This window comes from Canis lupus, chromosome 18 (genome assembly GCF_048164855.1).
Source record: "Canis lupus baileyi chromosome 18, mCanLup2.hap1, whole genome shotgun sequence".
NCBI lineage: Eukaryota > Metazoa > Chordata > Mammalia > Carnivora > Canidae > Canis > Canis lupus.
This window is the reverse complement of record NC_132855.1, coordinates 28,297,859-28,320,916: the sequence shown is the minus strand read 5'-3', so window position 1 is coordinate 28,320,916 and position 23,058 is coordinate 28,297,859. Positions and strand designations below refer to the sequence as shown.

At 34.8% G+C, this 23,058-nt stretch overlaps 1 protein-coding gene across 15 annotated transcripts in view; it reads left to right on the top strand.

Moving 5' to 3' along the window:
- Positions 1–23,058, top strand: part of HDAC9 (histone deacetylase 9) — a 911,611-nt gene that overhangs the window by 345,748 nt on the left and 542,805 nt on the right. For 5 of the 15 annotated variants that reach the window (XM_072783878.1, XM_072783862.1, XM_072783877.1 and 2 more), the window contains exon 1: positions 10,114–10,138. The exons of 8 other annotated variants lie outside the window; for them this stretch is intronic. The gene's annotated coding sequence lies outside the window, so the exon portion shown is untranslated. Of the gene's footprint in view, positions 1–10,113; positions 10,139–23,058 lie in introns of those variants that run through there. 2 more of the 15 variants (XM_072783860.1, XM_072783887.1) reach the window with 2 other exon arrangements.

The following is a 23,058-nucleotide window of genomic DNA, read 5'->3' as shown; positions in this document are numbered from 1 at the left end:
TTATTATCAAGTACTATTTATAATCTTTGTCATAACATGACTTTCAAACATTTAATTTGTATGTACTAAAAATGGAAAATATTATCTTTCTCATGCCTTTCATTTAATGACTAAATTTCCTTAGAATATATAAGCAATGTAAGATTCGGTGCTGGAAATGGTGGCTGTAAGTGAATTTCTCAAATTATTCAAGAGCTTAATCATTTTATGACCTGAGAAGGTCATGTCTGGTTGTCAGTGTATGTATTATAGCAAGCAAGAGGTTGCATTCAACATATCAATGATACAAGAATTCATAGCTGCAGAAAAATAAATTTTGCATTTTCTTAAGATAATAATCATATCATGGCAACAGATTATGTATCTAATCAACTGTAATCAGCTTTCACTAATCATAGAAGGTAATATTAGTTCTATTAGCTCAAGTCACAACTGTAAGTAATAATATAAATTCAATTACATTGAGTTACTTTATCATTTTTGCTGAATACTTCCTTGTTTTCCCTTGGAATATATTTTGAATGAATTGTGTAATTTGTATATTTACATTTTGTTCTATATGATGGTCTTAATTGACTTTACATATTGAGAAGTAGCCCATTTTCTGCTGACTGCATGATTGCTGTGACTATATTGTTATGGTATATGTAATGACAAAATATATAGGACTGGATAGCTTCTATAAATGCTTTAGATTGCACATGCCGTCGTTGAAAATGGAAGTACCTGTGATAATATGAGTTGAGGTTCACAGAGCTTTCTGAGCCTTTTTTAATGAAAATTTAAACAGAATACTGTTCATCACTGCCAGCGATTGTTTTCAGTGTATTATAAGCAGGCCTCTCTATTCTTAAATGCCTGGAGGTGAGCTGTTTACAGATGGCTAGAAATGAAGGTATTATTTTGAAACTGCAGCTTTTCTGAATCAAATACTCCTGGATAGTTAAATGGGTGAAAAGATAGTTGACAGTAATATTTAGAAATATCCTGAAAATGGTTTGACCTTTTCATTAGATGCTGGAAATAAAAGCAGAGAATAAAAAGAAGATTTTAATTTAACCTTTTGCACAAAAATCTGCTCATAAATCAGACACATCTTGGATATGTGCATGAGTTACTGATGGCATAGAGGCTCATTTGCTCCTTAAAGAGTAAAATTTGAGCACAAGGAAAGAAAACCTTTCTCTGGAACAAGTAAGCTCTATTTAAAAAGTGTAGGTCTCTATTTAAAGAGTAGGACTGGCAAGGGCCTCTGTCATCTGGCCAGCCAAGAGGATAATATGCAGAGACATTTAAATTCAGTGGGACAAACACTACCCTTTGTTGGCTCCCACACTCTCAGACACATACACAGAGCTTCCACTAAAGTTAGAGAACTGTATCTAATTTGGAATTCAGAAGATTGCCAAAAATAAATAGTTTATTGTTATATTCAGATTTTATTCATGGTTTTCTAGGTTGTTGTATATGACATCACTGCTCTGAAGCCAGCCATTCATCAGCATTGGTCACTATTCTTTCATATGCTGAGGTGGAGGATAGGTTTTAATAAAGAAATAAAAAAGAATGTGTTTAGTATAAATTTGGCAAACCTTGAAAAAAGAAACAGGTTAGAGGTACAATTTGGAGTCAGATCTTCTCCTTTAATCTGGCCTCCATCTAAAATGTATTGCAATATATTATGAGTAAATTAAAAAAACAACAAAAACTCTCTCTTTGCCTCTACTTCTGCATCTTGTAGAAGGCACTTAATATGGTTTTTAAACTTCTTGCTCTGCATTCATAAATGTGCTTCTCTGTGTGTGTGATGTGCATATTTTCCTTCGAGATGCTTTTTAAAAATTATGTGAAATATTAAAGGCAGCCTTATATGTAGAAAGCTATAATGCGCTCAATTTAACAGTTGCATCTTATCCATATGATTAACCTTTCTCCTAATATTGAATATTAAGTCTGTCTTCAATTTTTCTCTATATTTCAAAATGATTGCCTCAGTGAATAGTTGTGTACTTATTAACTAGTTAATATTTATGACCATGTGAGCTTTACATTTCTCTTAAAAGTTTTGAATGTTTAAATAAATGTTGAATTCCCAGGTTGATAGATTCTTTCTTGCAACCCTAAAATTAATATAGTGTTATTGATGTATTTAAAAAATGGAAATGTTTATTGACCCTAGTGTATCTATGGCATCATTAACCTTTCAAAAAATCCAAATCTAGATACGAGTCAGTGGTATGAAAATAAAAATAGGAGAGAGTTAACACTGATTTGTGATGAAATATATTGACACCTAAAATAATCATTATGTGAAGATATATTTCATGTTGATTATTTTAATGTTCCTATATTTTACAGAAACATTTATATAAATTATGGTCTGTAATATAACCCTGTGTGTGTGTTTTTTACTGGAGTTTTGTTTTTAGAAGTAAAAATAAATACTAATAATGTTATGCCATTTATAAAACAGAAGAGATTAAGGTGTGTTGAACTTGAGGCTCCTGGGTGGCTAAGTCAGTTATGCATCCAACTCTTGATTTTAGCTCAGGTCATGATCTCATGGTCGGGGGAATAGAGCCCTGTGTCAGGCTCTACGATCAGTGCAGTCTGCTTGAATTTCTCTTCCTCTGCCCCTCACCCTGTCCATACTACCCTCTCTGTCTGTCTCTCTGTCTCTGTCTCTCAAATTAATAAATATTTTTTTAAAAAGTTGTGTTGAACTTAATCACTGTAGAATTGTTTGTTCTATTAGTCCATTTAGGGGGAAAAAAGAAATGCAGTTATGTCTACTACTCATTTTACTCATTTATAGCCTAGAATTTGGATTACATCAGAGCAGTGATCTTAGCCATGCAAATTTAAATGATAAAGTTAGCATTGTTTTCAGGAATAGGAGACGTGTCTTCCTATATAGACCTTATAAACTATAATTAACAATCAAGATGGAATATTGTAGCAAGAACATTATTAATCATTATATGCATCTAGTAAGACTACCATAAATTTTATACAATTCACAAGTTTGATTTTTTAGAAGTCTCTATTGACTCCTATTGTGTACATATTTCTAGTACAATATAAATTTGGAAGAACACAACTAGAGCATATCCAAAGGAAAGTAATGAAATTGTGGAGGGTTCTGAAATCATGTCATAGAAAGAACTGTAGGAGGATTTGGTGTTATTTGTCCCATAATAAAGAAGCAATTATGACAGTTACAAACTTTTTCAAGGGTATTCATATGGAAAATAAGCTAAATTTATTCTGTGTAGTTACATAAAGCATAACTTAGGCCAATGAGTAGATGTTGAAAGGGAAACAAATTTCACTTGTAGTCTAATCCTTATGGATATTTTGAGCTTATACAAATAATGAATATTTATTGTGCAAATGAAAGAAAGTACTAAAATAAAAGTGTCACTTTTGATACTACCACCAAGAAATAGTTTGGTGTATTATCTTACAAGACTTTTTATATTCACCATTGTATTCAAATGGTGAAATATGAGTGTTCATATTTAGACACTCAAATATGAGTGTTCCTTATTAGATTTCTACCAGCTATTAGGCTGAAGAAAAGGAAGATATTATTTCATGGCAAATTGAGCACTTATAAAAACTCTCTTCCACTCAAATATTCTTACTTAATATTTTTCTTTTGTAATTCATCCTTTTGGTCATTTTCCTTCTTAGATTTCTGTTAATTTTTGGATGCAATTTAGAAAGTACTCTTAAAAATATAAAATATGAATAATATAATACAAATATGCAAAGTTTGGAAAAGATGCAGGATTTTATTAACATGCTGAGATGATGTTGGAAAAATGTTTGAACAACAAAGCTCCTGCAATTTTGGTAGAATTTAGCCTGCAGTCAGAGGGAACCAGCAAGATTTGTGGCATGGTTGATGCTTAAAACAATTGAGGGGTGGGGAGAATAATTTGTATGTCAGAGAAGTAAGAAAACACTTGGGAAATTTGATAAAGCCCTAGAATATTTTGGCAAAACTGAAGAATATTTTGGCAAAACAAAAGGAACTCACATTTTTGCTGATACAGTTAAGCTCAAAACAGTTTATATTTAATCTGAATGTATTCATTCATACCCTACGACTCAGCATCAGTGCTTTAGATACATACTCAATAGAAATGTGTGCACCAAAATCTGTTTATCGAAAATATATGTACAAAACGTTTATAACAGTTCTATTAATAATAGCCCAGAAGTGGAAATAAAACAGTGTTCTTCAAATTAGATAAATTGTGATACATGCATATAATAGAATATCATACAGTAATGAAAGTGAAAGAACTATTTTTTTTTTAAGATTTTATTTGTTTACTCCTGTGAGACACACAGAGAGGAGGCATAGACACAGTCAGAGGGAGAAGCAGGCTCCGCGAGGGAGCCTGAGGCAGGACTTAGTCCCCAGACCCAAGGATCACTTCCTGAGCTGAAGGCAGACGCTCAACTGCTGAGCCACCCAGGCATCCCAGTGAATGCACTATTATTATTATTATTATTGTTATTATTATTATTATTATTATCAGTGAACCTCCAAATGTAATGTTGACAGAAAGAAGTGAGACACAAAGTGCCTAGTATATGATTTAATTTTTATTAGAGTTAAAAAACAGGCAAATCCAACCTATAGTGTTGAAGTCTATATAATAGTTGCTTAGAAATGGTTAGCAACAGAGAGAAGCATGAGAAGAGGTGCTGTGGTTTTCAAAATGTTTTATTTCTTTTTCTGGTTGGTTTCTTGGGTGTGTTTACTTTGTGTTAATTCACCAAGATCTACACCTATGATTTGCTCACTTTTCTGTATATATGTAGCATTAGAATAAAAGAGTTTTTATTTAAAGAAGCTTCACTACCCCTTTCCCCCCACCCCAACACAATATTTAATTTACTCTCTGCCCATCATAAGAAGCAGCTCAGAGTTGTAAGTATAACTAAATTTTATTAAACATATATTAAAATCAACTTATATTTAACTTTGAGAATTTGAGCAAAGGTCCTCCACTTTCACTCCTCCCTGCACCAATGTATTGTAAAATTTAAGTTTACTAATGCCTCTGGTATCTCAGATAATGAAAGTCTCCAGTTTATACTTCCAGTATATCCAGGACATACTTTTTATATATGTTTCAGCTATCATTCTGTTGGAGCCAATTTCCATCGCCTTCAATATATTTTTTTTTATTTATTTATGATAGTCACAGAGAGAGGAAGAGAGAGAGGCAGAGACATAGGCAGAGGGAGAAGCAGGCTCCATGCACCGGGAGCCTGATGTGGGATTCGATCCCGGGTCTCCAGGATCGCGCACTGGGCCAAAGGCAGGCGCCAAACCGCTGCGCCACCCAGGGATCCCATCCTTCAATATTTTTAATTGGAAATTCAAAATTCCAGTTCGTTGACTGGAAGTACTAAAATGTATTTACCACTTCCTTAATTTGGGGGAATTTAAGTTGTTTGCAGTTGAGGAAATACTTTTTAACAAAGAAGTTAACAAATGAAACAAGTATCTCAAGAGTATGCTCCTTTGTTGGAAACATTCAAGCTGATGCTAGTAGAGAAGTAACCAGAGTCAGACTGCCACTCCAGTGCCTGACAGATAGTAGGCTTTTCAAAGGGATCTGTGGAATGAATGAATCTACTATGTTTGGAAGTCTTTCCAACTCTGATTGCCTAGGTTATGTGAGAAGGCAGTCAACAAGAATATTGTGAAATGTTCACTAACTGAGGCTATTAGTATATGATGGTATCTGATTCTAATAATTACATCCACATCTGTGATTCCTGGTTCAGGTCTACTGACCTGATATTTATTCATCAACTTTGCCATTGTTTTAAATTGGAAGATCAGCACCATTAATATTGCTAGGAGTCTTTGCTTTTTGCAAATTGTAGGTAAAATGTCTCCAAAAATGGCTTTGTTTTGGTGACAAAAGAATATTTAACAGAGCTTGTACACTTTATTTTTATTCTTCACTACTCTGGCACAGTGCTAGTTATAGGGTAGACACTTTTAGTAACTTCCTGGAATGATCCAAGTATTTTGTAAGACTAACCTATGATTCCATCATTATCATTCTTCACTTAACCATGTGTAAATAAATTTAAGACTTTAAGAAGTGCTTTATTATTTCAAGAGTTCTCTTTTTCTTATTGAACACATAGATCTGAATTTGAATTGTACATCCATTGTTTCTTCACATTTATACCATAACTAATATTATTTAGTATGAAAATTTATCCTATGCTTATTTTCTTTATGTTTTTGAGGAGAGGCAGAGCTCCAGAGATTATGATTGGTCAGTTTCTTTCTTTCTTTCTTTTTTTAAGATTTGTTGATTTGAGAGAGACAGTGAGTGCACGTATGCAAATGTGCAGTGTGAGGAGGAAGGGAGAGAATCTTCAAGAAGACCCCCCCACTGAGTATGGTGCCCAAATTGGGGCTCAGGCCCATGACCCACGAGATCATGACCTGAGCAGAAACCAAGAGTCAGTCTCAACCAACTGAACCACCCAGGTACCTCATGATTAGTCAGTTTCTTAATCAGAAGGAAAGGAGAGTCTTGATCGTATATCTCATATATTTCCCCTGTGAGTGCAATACATTAAGACCTATAAAATAAAGGGAAAGTATCAAAGCAGTAGATGTTACATGTAATTTGTGTTTCCATGTGGATATATATTAATATATGGATTATATATACATGTATATGTGTATGTTTGTATGCATACATAGATATTCATAAATAATAGGGCAGACCAGCTGATCGGGACTACAGGTTGTACAAATCCCACATCTGGAATTTCTAAACACAACACATCCTCTGTTTCCCCATTATTTGTAGCCACTGATTTATCTGGAGATAGAAGTACTTCCTGAAAAAACGTGCTTGCCCTACGGCTCTATTGGCATATTTGGAAAACTGTGTGATATGGGATGGTTTAGACAACAGAAAGCAAATTTTAGGAGGAACTTTGCAACCCCAAGGAAAGAATTCACCCAAGGGAAGAAGTCTGATTCAATGACATGGGATCAGAGGGAAGTGAGGCCTTGGGAAGAACTGTGCATTTGAGAATAGCATGGTGGTTTCACTGAATCCACTGCAATCTGGCAATGCTTATGGGTAGATGCAGATCCCAGGGCGTTAAGGTTTGTGTGGAACCTAAAAGAGATGTGGCACAAAAGTATTATGTGTAAAGTAATTTTGCTGTGGGATCTATCTGAAGTATGGAGTCAGCATCTGCTTTATTAATCAGTAGCCTTGAGATGTTAGGGTGGTGTGAGGGCTGTGGAGCAAGTTATCAAGTTACAGGACAGAAGCCAGCAGCAGACTGAGGAGAGGTGTGGCCAGAGCACCAAGCAGTGACCTGAGTCCTGGGCTATGCCATGGTAGTAACACAAGCATGGAGCTTTGTGCAGCAATCTTTCAAGAGCAAGAAGAGGCCAAAATGAGCACTTAGAATATGGCTAAAGTATGAAGTAGAAGTGGCAGTAGGAACATTGACCAATATAAATCTATAAAAGTGATACTCCTAGAAAACAACCAGAAATATCAAAAGTGAATCTCAGAAGCTGACGCTGAGGCCCATGTGATTCAGTTGGGGCTGACAAGCTAGTTTGGGCTAGATTTGTCCAGAGAACTTTGTGTGAAACCACAGCTAGGTAGGCCTGCCATTTACAAAGAGAGAACATGTGAGTAACAGCTTATAAGCAGTATCAATATGTAATATAAATTTGGACATGCATATTGTAACACTCCACCAGAGAAAGCCAGTAAAGAGTTACCCTTGTTTCCCAATGCAAGTTAAACATGATTTTACTCTTTTTATTACTGTGATACTTTTTACAACATAAATTATAAAATGCTCATTGAATAAATTTATATCTTCTTATCAGAATCTTCCTTAGGAATGTCTCTATTCATGAGTTCTGGTAAAAAATTGCTTTTTTTATGTCTGCTGTGTCACAAGACTGGAATTTGCAGTTTATCTTTTCTTTCACTGAAGATAGTCATCTGCTTCTTATTTCTTACAGATTTCTCACACTGGACTATTTCTGATAATGATAACCTATTTTTAGGTATAATAATGATGAAAGCACTAAGATCCAGCATCAGCATTGACACAAAGGGGAATATGTATTAATCCTGGAGATAAAATTCATTTGGTTAATCAGATCAAAAGTATACCTTATAGATTCCTGTAGGCACATAGTGGTCTAATACAGTAATAGGTAAATATTTTTCTCCTTGACTATCAAATCTACAGAATTGGTATCAGCTTCCTGGAGTATTATGTTAAGAAAGAGGCTGAGGTTTGGTGACAAGGAATTGGGAATGCTTTTCTGGGAGTGCTAACCTAGTGGCTGGGAGGTTGTGGCTTCCCATATATTTGGCTATGCATTTGCCAGTTTTGGTCAAAAGTTTTCCTTAACTGATAAGTTTAACTGGTTTACTATCACTATATAGAATAATTATTTTTTGTTGTATTTTCCATAGTTTTACACAGTTTAAGTAAATGTCAGTTATTGTATGCAGCAAGCAGGAACTAAATTATGAGCATGTATGAATAAGATTCAATTTAAATGATATACTTGTGCAAGCAGCCTATATATGAAAACCAAAATTACACTTAGACTGCCTACAAGGAAGAGGAAAGGGATTCTGAAACTTAAGTATGTGGAGAAATTGTTCCTTTTTTTTTTTTTAATTTTTATTTATTTATGAGTCATAGAGAGAGAGAGAGAGAGAGGCAGAGACATAGGCAGAGGGAGAAGCAGGCTCCATGCACCGGGAGCCTGACGTGGGATTCGATCCCGGGTCTCCAAGATCACGCCCTGGGCCAAAGGCAGGCGCTAAACCGCTGCGCCACCCAGGGATCCCTGTTCCTTTTTAATAGAATTGCAGAAATATTTAGCAAATACAGAGATATTCTCAGAATTAGCTTATGCACTAAAAGCCTCATAATCCAACATGAAAGCATACATATTATTCAGAAACTGTATTTGCTTAAATTAGTAATTATATAATTACTAAAATTTTCTGAAGTGGTAATTATAAAATAATTAAAAGCAATTCAGATATAGCAAAAGTATCTAGGACATGTCTACTTATTAGTCTTATAAAAATGCTGGAGACTTACAAAATTAGAGATTTAAAAAAAAAGTTTTGATCTCAAAAAACACCTCTGAATTCATAAGGTGATGGATGAATTGCAGTTCTTCTTGGGCAATGTAATTAACCTTCTAATTTTAGGGGGTCACTACGATTTTGAGATTAAAGCTTTAGAAAATTTTATAATAGCAACATTTTATATTTGGATAGTGCTTTACAATTTGCGAAGTGTTAGTTATGTTTTCAGATACTTAACTTGGTAATATAAATAGGTCAAGTATTGCCTCCACTTTCCATTTCAGGCATCCGTGGCCCAGAAAGTTTAAATTAGTTACCCAGGTTCACAAAGCCAGTAAAGTTAGAAGTCAAATCCAAGTATTTGGGCTGTTACTCCCAAATCCTTCTTTTTAATGTTACATAATATATTCACGAAAAAAGTTTAAAAATAAAAATCCCTATAAGGAAAAATAAAATTTTATTCTTTTACTTTACTTATTACTCATTTGACAACCAGAAACTTGCTTTATTTATTTCCCTAATTAAATTGTCTTCTACCTTTTATGTAGCTGTTATTTTCAGCATTTATCCTAAAAAAAGTGGCATTTGAGAATTAATTATACAAGTTTTATTTAACAATTCCGTTGATCTCATTACTGGGTTAAATATAATCATTTTTTCTTTAACTGTATAAAATAGAACATTATAAATAAATTTTCATTGTGGATGTTAGTTTTTGCTGACAACAAATATTCAAACTAAAAGTTTTCTTTTACCTAAAAATGGAGAAGGATGGCATCAGAATTTACTTTCTTCTTAACTGATTTCTAATTAGTTGTCCCTGAGCACACAGGTCATACATAATTCATAGCTGTCTGTTGTCTTTTCTTTTTCTTCTTTTAAAGCTAAGTGCCTACTTCATTTAAAGATGAAAATTTGGATCATAAAACAGTGTCAGGGACATGGAAGTGAATGTAGGAAAAAGACCAAATTTCTCCCTGTTTGTTGTAAGTAACTTAATATTCTACAACTTAAGAGTAGTCATGTAAATAAAATAAAGATAATATAACTGGCTTTTTTCACTTGAAGTTCAAGATGATTTTTAAAATAGTTTTGTCAATGTTAAGTCTCACTCAATGAATCCTTTAAAATTTGAACTAGAAATACTTATAGCTGTGATATTCTTGGTCCCTTTTCCCATTTAAGGTGAATTTTTAGTCAGGATGTTGTGATTTCATTACACAATAAAAAAAAATCCTGCACTATTCAAGCACGTAAATGAAATGAAAACAAAATAATTTTGTATTAGTGTTTATCTCTTCTCCTCGAAACTCAGAAGGAAAAACTCTGACAATGAGAATCTACTAGCCAGTCCTGTGCTTTTAGTAATAAGTAGAATTTTTTAAAGATACATGCTAAATAACTGTTTTCATTTATTCATTTCTAAAGGATAGATCCAAGAATCTATTACAAACCCAGAAGAGCATGCAGGAAGAATGGGCCAGGTTGGGGATTGTAGCCAGCCATCTAATTACACAAATAGGTTCACAGCACAGTTGGGTCACAAATCATGTTTCTAAACTTAGGAGATGAATCTCCACCATAAATTATTGAAAAGCACTCTGTGGTGCTTCATTCTGCATTTCCCACAAATTAGATTACCGAGAGCCATAAAGCATCTTTAGAAAGTGTTTTCCTGGCTGTTTTAAAATTTTCCTTTATCATCAGTTATTGTCAACTTTGAAAACATCAGCTATAACTGGAAAACATGAAACCAAGGGATATAATAAAGAAGCGAGGAAATTATTCTTGAAAGAAACAGAAGCAGGTTTTTTATGTGTTAAGCAGGTATAACTTATTAATGAATATTTGTGGGTTTCTATGTCCCAAAATTCCTTAGATAAAAATGTAAATATGCATTATATAGCTCCCACATTTCATTTCTGCATTGATAATCTGTTGTGAAATAAGCATAGGTGAGCTAGAATAAGTTTTGTGAAGGTAATTTCATCCTATAATGTAATTAACCCACTTGCATGTTGTCACTAAGATCATATTTAGCTTCTGAGCTCATAATATTTTCACCACTTTCATTCATAAGATTCACAAACTTGAAAAAGGAGTCGGTGACAGATATTAGAAACTAGGATTATGAATGACACTGTACTAAGTTTAAGATGATTTGGCCACTCTGTTTAGCTCTTCTCTATGCTTTCCTCTGATTCTATGTTTATGAAATGCGAATAACAACCCTTTTTCTCCTCGCTAAGGCATTAATGAGTTTTTAAAAATATTAAGTCTGCAAAGAGCTCCATTTTGTTGATTGGTCCAAAGTATTGTTAAACAACCACCTCACCTAAACCAGTCAAAATTGTTTTTTAGGTTTTACATGGAATATGGAGCAAAGTACCATTTAAGATCTCTCTGATTGCACATTTTAAAATGTCCAACTCAAACTGACTGTAATTGAAAGTCAAATAATTGAGCCAAATATTGGCTCACAGCACTGAAAACCCTGAAATAGAACCAGCTTCAGATAGAGCTGTATTCCAGAGTCACAAAATGGTGTTCTTCATCCTCAGTTTTGCTGCCTATGGTATTGGCTTCATATTCAAGTTTTATGTTATAGCAAGGTGGCAGTAGAGCTCACGTGCCCACACTTTTTGAGATCTTAAGCTAGTAGGTAAAATGAGACTTCCTTTCCCAGGATTCCTTACAGATGATCATTGGATCTGAGAGATTCTGATTAGTTTGTATGTCCATGCCTCATCTTAACCCTTTTCTAACAAGCAAGGAGAGAATACAAGTGTTGTTTTTGTTTTGTTTTGATTTTTTTTTCAGAACTCAAAGGTATGTATGCAGTTCTGCTACTACTCCTATAGTATTTTGAGTGAACTGCTTAATGTTCATCCCATCAATTTCTACTGCCTCACCTTTTCATTTAGGATAAAATAGAAAGAATTGCCATTATGTGAAAGGGAAAAGGCTTTTCAAGGAATGAGTTGGGAAATAAAATTCATGGGATATTATGAAGGTATTTGTTTTTGAAATGTAGTTTAACATTTAAAATTAATTGCCACGTAATAGTTTTAAAAAGAATATCCTAGTTGAAAAAAAAAGAATATTCTAATTGTTCTTAGGCTGTTAGTGGTTTCTTTCTGATTTTTCCTGCTTGCCTTTGTGCAAGTGATTCAGAATTACAAATTGGTTGATTTTTGCATGTGGACCTTAATAGTCTCATAACTACATGTTATAAAAATCTGCTCTAATTAATTTTCACTCTCAGCAACTGGATTTGGGATCCTTTTTAAGGCATTAGTACATTTTAAAAAAATACTAAGTTTACCAAGAGCTCCGTTTTTATTGATTGGTCAAAAGTATTGTTTGCCTGGCTCAATGTGTTTGAACTCACAGATGTTCAGGTGACAAGAATTTTTAAATTGATTATCCTTCACCACTGGATAGGTCCTATTTTGTCAGACGGGAGCGAGACCTCTGCCATTAGAAGAGACTTGTCTGTGAAGTTTAACAGGACATATGTCTACACATAGATGCACACACTGACACTGAGGAGTATGGCACTTTTTCACTTGAAGATTGTGTATGGGCAGGCGTGCCTCACACCGGGATGGGTTTTATAAAAAATGTTAGGACTGAATTACATTTGTTGTGTTGTGACAGTTGCTGCTTAGCCATCAAAGAGTAGGTGCAGTTGTGCCGACAACTCCTTGGCATTCTGCCCCAGGGAAGTGTTACGTTATCAAAAGGAGCAGCCACTCTGTGTTAGTGTGCTGGTAATTAAAATGTGGACGTTTGACCATGATTCCCTGGAGAAAATGATCAAAAGAATATATTGAAATGAGAAACTTAAGTAGGCAGAGTCATGTCTAATGAGCGAGAGGAGAGCTCTTTTAGGCTTGATAACTTAGATGAGCATATGTGAAATATGGCTAATGTTTCTACAAGAACATGGTTACTAGGAAACTATGAGAAGTCCCCTAAATTATGTGACCTTCAAGATATACCAATAAATATAGAATTCAGATCACTTTTTGATAAAACTAGTACTAACTAACCTGCTAATATTTGTAATATCCTTTTGGTTTGTTTCCAGAGAACGTAAGATTTACTGTCTTTTTAAGGATTGGATACAAATTTTCCAAAACTGGTTTTTAAAAGCTCATAGACAATCCTATTGACTGAATTTTAGTTTCTCACTGCAGTCTTCTATATCATGGCTGAGGGTAGCAAAATCATATCTTGAGATAAAAAGATATTTGTTGTTTAGTTGGCCAAGATTTCAAAATAATATATATTAAATCCTTGACCTCCAATCAAAGCAGTAACAGAGAACTAAAGATGTTGACTCTTGTTTGCCACTCCCATGAAGGTTCCTACTAATCCTTATTTTCCTACCCCAGTAGATCTTACTCATTTAAAAAATTGAACCCATCATTAAAAATCTTTCCACAAAAAAATTCCAGTAATCTGTAACAAAAATTTAAGGAAGAAATAACAGTAAATTTTTTTAGGAAGTAGAGATCTAGTTTCTACCTGACAGAAGAATATCTGTAAGTTCAAACACAGTGAAGCCAGTTTAACAATACTTTTGATCAATAAAAAAAAAAAATGAAGTTCCATGTCGACTTACCATTTTTAAAACTCCTTCTATAGGTACTGTCTCTGGTTGCTACATTTCTTCCTAGGTAGAGCAAGACCTCATCCTGTTTCTTTGGTTTCTTTGGAGTTAAACTGAGCATGAGAGGGTAACTTTCCTTCCCAGGCTATTAGTCAAAGTTGTGGTCAGCACCAACTTTGGCCAAGACACGCCTGACCCAGTTCTGCCATGGGCTCCTGCTCACGGGTTGCTGTTAGGAGCTGGCACGAGTCTGAGGCATAGGGTTACCAGCTGAATAAGACTCTCAGGTTGGTTAGGTGTATCTTTGGGCCTTGGCATCTCTCCTTACTCTATTTACTTCACCTCTTATCACAGGCCCCTGGATTCCTTTTTCTTGTTAGCTACAAGTGCCTGAAGTCTATTAATTCCTACAAAGTTTTAACAGATAAGTTAGACATTAAAGTGTTAAGAATTAACTCTCTTGCTCTCAGATGATTTTAAAATGATACTCTTGTGGAAATTGGGTAGGAAAGCATAAAATTATATTAAAGTAGTAGAGTAAAAGAAATTTTCTAAGAAAAGGCTAAACAAATAAATAAAATTGCATTTTGTTAGTATATATGCTCAAATAGTGTATTTTTCAAGTTTTTTTGTGGGTACTGTTTTCTGGAGAGGCAGGTTTTTTTTTAAAAAAAACAGGTAAGATAAGCTTCAATTTACTGACTGTAATTGACTAATGGTAACCATAGAAAATGGCCCTTGGCTTCCAAATTTTGCTCCCTTGCCAGTGAATCAGCTTGCCTAGTGTGATGATTTAATTTTCACGGTGTTCAAATTACAAATTAACATTTGCAAGTGTAGATTTGGGGAATTGTGCTGAAGCCTAATAGAGTTCTCCAAGGATGGCGTGCCCCCTTGGGCTACATTGTATAACTTCCTTATTAAAATGAAAGGAAATTGCCTATTAGTTATCTTACAGCCTATCTTCCAGTCCTTATACTTGAGAATGGTATGCATTCATCTAATGTACAGAGTCTTCAAACCTCATAGATTTTCCTATTTCCAAATATTTTATTTTATTTTTTTAAAGATTTTTTTATTTTTTTTATTTATTTTATTTACTTATGATAGTCACAGAGAGAGAGAGAGAGGCAGAGACACAGGTAGAGGGAGAAGCAGGCTCCATACACCGGGAGCCCGATGTGGGATTCGATCCCGGGTCTCCAGGATCATGCCCTGGGCCAAAGGCAGGCGCCAAACCGCTGCGCCACCCAGGGATCCCTCCAAATATTTTAGATCTCAGTTTGCACCCCCTTACGAAGAAGTTAACTTGAAATGATTAGGTCAACTGTATGTTTGCTTCTGATAATTGGAGTAGCTCATGAGTACAAGGTGTAATTCTAGCCCGTCATCTCTGTGGTACTCTTCTTCCTAATAACACTAGCACTTGGGCTTGCAGTTTAACATTTGTGGAATTAGAAAGAGAACAAAGCTTTTGACAGTAGCCGGGCTTGGTTGCAGGGCAGAAGAGACAATTGTTTGCTCAATTTTATAGAATTGTGTGAAGTTACTATATATGACAGCTGCGTTTGGGGGCAGAGTTCCCAGGTTTCTATATTTTATGGTTTTCAATTTCATTCTATGGTGTCAAGGGTGGATTTTCCCGAACTAATAGAAAAATGAGAAAGGCTACTAGCTTTTCTTGTAAAGTAGATTGAGCAGAAAAATTGTAAAAAATCCCAAATGATCTACTGTGACTAACATGTCAACTCAACTTGTTTAATGGACTCTGGAAAATAAACAGTGGTTTTTAGAGAAGAGTGAAAAAAGCCAAAAAGAGAAAATTAAATTAGTGGCACTCTTTCTGTGGGGAGCTCTATTAGCTGTGGAAAAGAATAACAAAGTCAAAGTCTAACAAAAAAGTGTGTGTGTGTGTGTGTGTGTGTGTATGTATGTATGTGTGTGTACGTACATATACACATACACTTCTCTCAGACACAAAAGGACTTTGTGGTCAGAAAAAAATTCGAGTCCTAAGTACTTGGTGAAATGCTAGAAACTAAACCCAAATTGATTTCTAGAATGCAAATTATCTTTTCTTGACACAGATTGATCCTATAAAATTATAAAATTCATGAAATTTAAAAATAAAAATGAGTTATGCGGTGCTGAAGTAGACACTGGTAATTTTAGTTAAGTATAAATTAAAGTGATAACAAAGAGGACTTTTAATGAAAGTGATTCTTATGCATTGGAGGATTTTTAAATGTTTTGTTCACAATTAACACAAGAGACCAAAAAAGCTCAAAAAGTTTTAGTTAAATCCAATATTTCCTAAAATGCTTACAGAATTGTAACCTAGTAATATGACATTTGTGCATGATCTTGTTAGCAGCAGCAGTGTTATGCCCTCTGCTATCGGTTTATAGGATTCCTATTTTTTATTGTACAAAAATACTCAATTGGTACTAGACAAAGCAACCATTTTTTCTTTCATCTTATTTTTTTACTGGCTAATTTGAACTGGAACTGCCACTTTGTTAGGACACATTGCCCACTTGTATCTCCAGGGCAGCATCTAAAGAGACATCCCCCTAGTTATTTTTTTAAATATTTTTATTTATATATTCATGAGAGACACAGTGAAGTGAGAGAGAGAGGCAGAGACGCAGGCAGAGGGAGAAGCAGGCTCCATGCAGGGAGTCCGATGTGGGACTTGATCCCGGATCCCAGGATCATGCCCTGGGCCAAAGGCAGACACTCAACCACTGAGCCACCCAGGCACCTGCCCTCCAGTTATTTTAATATCAGTTTCATTGCATTACTGATAGAAATTTTTTCATAATCTTCTAAAAAATATATTTTCTTATTTGATTTTTGTTCCCCATTAACCAAAACCAAATCATCTGTGATTTGTTTTATTTGGAGAACTTATCAGTATTGTCTAACCACAGGATTAAGTGGAATTGAAGCAATTTTAGCAAGAGCAGTCTCTCAGGCAAAAAAAAAAAAAAAAATGGCTCTCCTTGCCCATTTGTTGCTTACAAAGTACAATGAAGACTGGATGAAAGGTTTTTACAACTATGGTTTGAATGCTTGTGACTTTTTTGTTTTGTTTAAGAAAAAGTAATAAAATTTGAAAAATATTAAATTATTTGATTAAAAGATTATTTGTGATAACTGAAACTATGTTTAAACTAATATGGCTTTAGTCAGTTTTATATGATGTTGATGATACTTCACAGTAGGGGATGTTGTGTTAAAAATCTTAAATAAATTATCTCATTTTTAATGCTCCCAAGTGTTGTTATATTAGGATGAGAAAAACTGAGACCTGGAGAAGTAGAGTATGGTCATTATATTAGGAAGTGGTTTTGTTTGACTAAGTACTTAGCATTATCATTCAATACTATCTATTTATCATTGCATCTAATATTAGCATTTATAAATTTTTATTTATTTATTTGAAAGAGAGAGAGAGCATGAGAGAGAGAGAGCACAATCCAAGGGAGAGGCAGAGGGAGAAGCAGACTCCCTGCTGAGCAGGGAGCCCAACACAGGACTCAGTATCAGGACCCTGGGATCATGGTGAGCCAAAGGCAGACACCCAACAGACTGAGCCACAGAGCACCCTACCTAATCTTAGCATTTAAAAAAGAATAGGCTGGAAATAAGAAATTTGTCATAAAAAGATATATCTTAACATTTCAAGTAATGATGTTATAGCAATTCCATATCCACAGTCACCCCCCAGCATTTAATCTGTCCCTGATAGATTATTTGTTGCAGTCTCTTACCCTTTTTCTCATATCTAGGCTTCCTTTCTTCATCCATTCTTTATATATATATCTGCATAATAAAATTCTTCTGATACCAGGTTCACCTTATTATTGTTATTAACAAGTGCTGATAAATGTCAGGACCTTTTTTTTAACCAAAAAAAAAAATTAATAATAATAGTAGTAGAGTAAAGCCCATATGCAGAAAAGTGCTCAGTGAACATATTCTAGTTATAATCCCACAGATGAAAAAACAGCATGATGCCAGCAATGTAGCAATGTAGCAATGTAATGTAGCAATCAAATGCCTTCCCAATCCCTGTTCTATCCTCTTCCCTATAAGTAACCTCTGCTGTGATTTCCATCAATGTCATTTCATTTCGCCTGTTTTTATACTACACATACATGGAATTACATGGTATACATTGTTTTTCATGCCAAGTTAAGTTTGTGAGATTCATCCACCGTGTTGTTTTCACTTTAGTTTGTTAATATTCGTTGTTCTATCATATCCACTCCATCATGATATCAGAATTAATTTACCCAATCTACTGTTGATAGATATTTTGGTTGTGTCCAGTTCTGACCAATTATCAATAACACTGATATAGAATATTCTTGCTCATGTACCTTGAGAATAACTTTTTTACCTTATGAATTGTTGTGACATAACATATGAGTCCATTGAAAGTTAATACTCAATGTCAGACAGTTTTCCAAAGTAGTTCTATCAGTTTATAGTCTTACTGGTGTTGCATGAGAGTACTGGTGCCTCTACTTCCTTGTCAATATGTGGTGTCAACTGTCTTTGTAATTTTAGCATGCCAGTGGATGCATAGTTGTGGTTTTAATTAAAATTTCCCTGAAGATTCCTAAAACTATTGAAGAAAGAAATTGAAGCTACCATTTTTATTTATGTCTGTTTTTCAGTTCTTCTATTTTCTAAGATTTTTATTTCTGTGTTCATTAATGAAGCTAGTTTATAGTTTTCCGGTCTTGAAATCCTCTAGTTAGATTTGGTATAAGATATATCTACATAATGAGTTGGTCAGTATTTCCCAGATTTTCTATTTCTGGAAGAACTTAGTGTTATTTCTTCTTTGATTTTTTAGCACAGTTTACTGCTGAAGCATGGACTTTTCTTTGTGGAAAGATTTTAATTATGGGTTCAATTTTTAATGGTTTTATAACTATTCAGTTTTTCTTAGTTATTCGTGTATCAGTCTCATATACTTTGCCTTTCTAGGAATTTATCCATATTATTAAAATTTTTCCTTTCTGTTTTCTTAACACAAAACCCTTTTTAATATGTTTGAAGTGTTTAGCTATGTTGTCTTTTATCTTCCTTTTTTATTTTGTGTATTACAATCCGATATTAGTTTACTTATTTTGTTGTTCAAATTATTTTTAGCTATTAGGAGGTATAAATTTTTAAATATCTGTTTTTCTGGTTAGAATATAAACTCCGTGAGGATGGATATGATGTCTGTTTTACCCCAAAAGGTTAGCAAAGATCCTGGCATGTTGTAGAAGTCAATATTTATTTCTCACAAGAATCAATTCATAAATGATGAATGAATGGAATCTGTAATAACCTTATTTGGTGCTTAAGGATTCCTGGGTTATCTTCATCTTTAAAGAGTTTGATTATTTTTCATTTCCTCTGAGCCTCCAGATAACTATATAGGTGGGAAACAGATGATACAAAAGTAAATTTAAAGCAAATCTCTGTATTGTCACTAGATGTGTTTAGAAAGATGAGATAATTGTTACCTTGGGTATCTGTCTTATTCTAGATTTTTATTTGTGCTTCTTAGTTACCCTGCTATTCCCTCAGGCTTTATAATAACCCACTCTATATTGATTCAGACTCAAACATAGTCGTGTTTAGTCCATAGGTGACGTTGGAGTTTTTCCATAGGTGACCACCAGGTTTTTGTAACTTCTAGTTTTACTTCATTGGCCAGTGTGACTAAATCAAAACTTATGAAAAGGAGCTGAGATTTTTGTTTGCCAGGCTACTTATATAGATGTGATGTGATGTGGTGTGGTGTGGTGTGGTGTGTGGCGTGGGGTGTGTGTGTGTGTGTGTGTGTGTGTGTATACATCAGAATAATGTTAGCTTACTATAATAATCTGTTACTTTCATTCTGGAGAAAAGCAGCACTACATTTTCATGTTCAAATTTGGGAACTTCTCACTATTATTCACCATCAAGTACAATCAAAGAGCAATTTTAAATGTCATATTTGTATATGCTATTTCTGGGAAACACCAGATATAATGTTATTTTAGGAAACTGTAGGTTGACCTTGAAAGACTTACATTAACAAGGAAAAAAAAAAGCACATTTTAAAGGGTGACACATCTAACAAGGAGCTTAAAAGAGCAAGAGAAAGTGTGTAGGTGTTCAATAGTAACAACCTAATGGTACTACATTGTATTTCATGAATGAGGGCAATTCACAAAGTTCCCACAAATAGGACCTATGTAAGAACATAACTGTCTATAGCTATCTTTATCATTCATTCTATCAATATTTTACCAGTCCCAACTATGTACCAGACTGGATCCTGGTTGCTGTGAAAATTAAAATGAGCAAGTTACATTCCCTTCCAGTGTATATCTCAGTTTCATGGGGGGAGAACTCAGAGTGTATTACTCATTTTATTTATTTTAGAACTAATGAATTATAAGTAACATCAGCTTTGAGAATATAATAGTGTCACCTATATATGTGTCTTCTTGCATTTAATAAATCAGTTACAAGGAGGACTAGAAGGAAATATGTCTGAAATGTAACCAAGATGATCTCTGTGTGTCACTAATTAGTAGTTGTTTTATAACTGCTCATTGGTTTCTAAGACAAGTATGTTATTTCTTTCAACTCAGGAATCAAAAAATAAAACATCACTGATTTTAAGCTAGTATAATTTGCAAGGATAATAATCATTATGTTTCCTTGAGTATCTATGCCTGACATGTTATGGAGTTTTCTGTTTCTTAGTATTAAATTAAAATTATTTTTTTTGAAAAATTACTAAAATGTAGCAATAGAAGGAGCTTTCAAAAGAGACATTAGATAGCCTGCCTGAGAATCTCTCAAGGCATGGGTTGACAAACTTTTTCTATAAAGTTTTAGATAGTAAATATTTCAGGTTTTGTGGTCCATACAGTCTCTGTTACTATTCACCTCTACTTTTTAATAGGAAAACAGTCATCAAGAGTGTGTAAACAAATGGGGTTGTCTATATTCCAATAATATTTGGAAAAATGGGCACAAGGGTTACATTTGCCATAGTTTGCTTAACCCCTCATGTACAGCATTTGTCAACAGTGCAAAGATCTGGTTCTCATACCTCCCAGAATCAGACTCCAGAGAGATAAACCCTTGGAATCTGCATGTTTACTCAGTTGCCATTATTATTACTATTTACTATTTATTTTGAGAACTTTCATGTCCTTTACCTACCAGAATACCTCAAGCAGGGATTTGTTTCTACAGTATCCCTAAGGAATTTCTAGGTAGCTTGATTACTTTGAAGTTTTGGATCATATGCTTATCAGGTGGAGCCTCTATTTCAAATAATTGACAGAAAAAGTATGTGGGCAAAATTTCTGTTTAGTCAAAGTCTAAAAATGAGAACTCAAAGAGAACAAGGACCTTTTCTTTCCTGTTTACTTCTGTATTTCCAGCTACTGAAAATAGGGGAGGTGACTGGCAGAGGGTAAGAGGGTAGATTTTTTGATACATATTTGAAGATTAATTGAATGCAGTTTTGGTGTAATGTTGCCCTACATCCAGGTGGCCTCACCATCCCTGTATTTGATATCCAAGCAATTGAGTCTTAGCCACAGCTTTGCTGCTTTTTACACAGTACCTTTTGGTTTTATTACTCTTTCGAGTAATTTGGGGGTTATGTCCTGCCCTCAAGTTTGTTGTTGTTCTGACATACCAGATTCCAAAGCAGGATGACATTTATAAACATTGATAATGACATTCACTAAAGATTTTTCCACTCTCAGCAACAGAAATCAATATGGCCAACTAACCAAGTATATATTAAGAAAATGAATTAGGTGAAAACTCATTAGCAGGTGTCTCTGGACCTTCTCTCTAGAATGCCATCCAAAAACAACTCAGCTCCCAACATTTTTCCACCTCTGGGCCTTTGCACATGTTGTGTTCTGTACTGTTTTCAAATTCTTGGAGAGAGATTGAGATTTGCTCACTAAGGTCAGGTGCCTGCTCTTTAGTTTTATTACTTGGTCACTGGGTTGGGGGTACCATTATGTAACCATCCCATGGAAAGAAAATCAAAGACTATTACCAGAAGGATGTGGGAGTGGGATAAAGAGATGCTCGGAAGACTCAAGTAGTTTAGACATGCTAATTTGGGTGCCTTTTAAAAATAACCTGTAAATGACTGTTTGGATTCTGGTTTTCTAAAGCCCATCCCCTTTTTTAAAATTCTGCTACTAACATAAACCAGACTGAGACCTCTAACAGGTCCATGCCAGTACTTCTGTCTATACTGCTCCTCTGCTGTGCATGGTGCTCTGTAATTGCTACAGATTTCCTCTAGACCTGAAGATTTGATTTGAAGCCCTGCTTTAGCTGCTTTTTGCTGGGAGATTTGATTTTCAGTCCTGTTTTTGCCTTTAGATTATATTTATTTATACTATCTATCCCTGCCTACTTCCAAGAAAAGATTGTTACTGGCAGTTTTCAAATCAAATTCCACAGTAAGAAATGGCACAGATAATATTCAGACAGCTTCCTCTAATCTAGTCACCTCTGGTTTTGTCTCTGATTAGCTGCCACCCAGACAGGCACTGCCCCAGCATGGGCCGGGACCTGCTCTGCAGTGGGAGGGCTCTTAGAATGGAGTTCTTTCCCACTTAAAGCCACACCACCCCATACCCGATCCTTTAAACTCTCTCTCTCTGTTCAGTCAGGGTGCTCTACAGGAATTGCTCTTCTGTCCAAGATCATCTTCTTTCCCTTGGCCACTCCTTTCTGTGCTGCAGTTCCACTGGCCATCATTCTGCTGCAGACACACAGAGACCTATTCCCTTTGTCTGGAATATGCCTTTCCCACATGTTTACAAGACTTGCTTCTTCATATTTTTTGGATCTCAGCTCGAGTGTCCACTTCCTTAAAAGAGATGCCTGCTCAGTACCCTTTCTAAATGGTCCATGCTGGGCATGTGAGTGACTCAGCAGTTGAGTGCCTGCCTTCGGCTCAGATTGTGAACCTGGGGCCCTGGGGCGCTGGGGTCCTGGGGTCCTGGTATAGACTCCTGTATCAGGCTTCTTCCTCTGCCCAGGTCTCTGTCTCTCATAAATAAATGAAAAAAATCTTAAAAAAAAATAATCCATGCCTCCAAAGTTACTCTATATCCTATTACCATGTTTTATTTCAGTGTTGCAGTAATCACTATCTGGAATACCACTTCTTTGTGTACCTGTGTTTTGTTTTCTGCCCCCACAGTAGAATAGAAGCTCCATGAGAGCATGGGTTTTGTC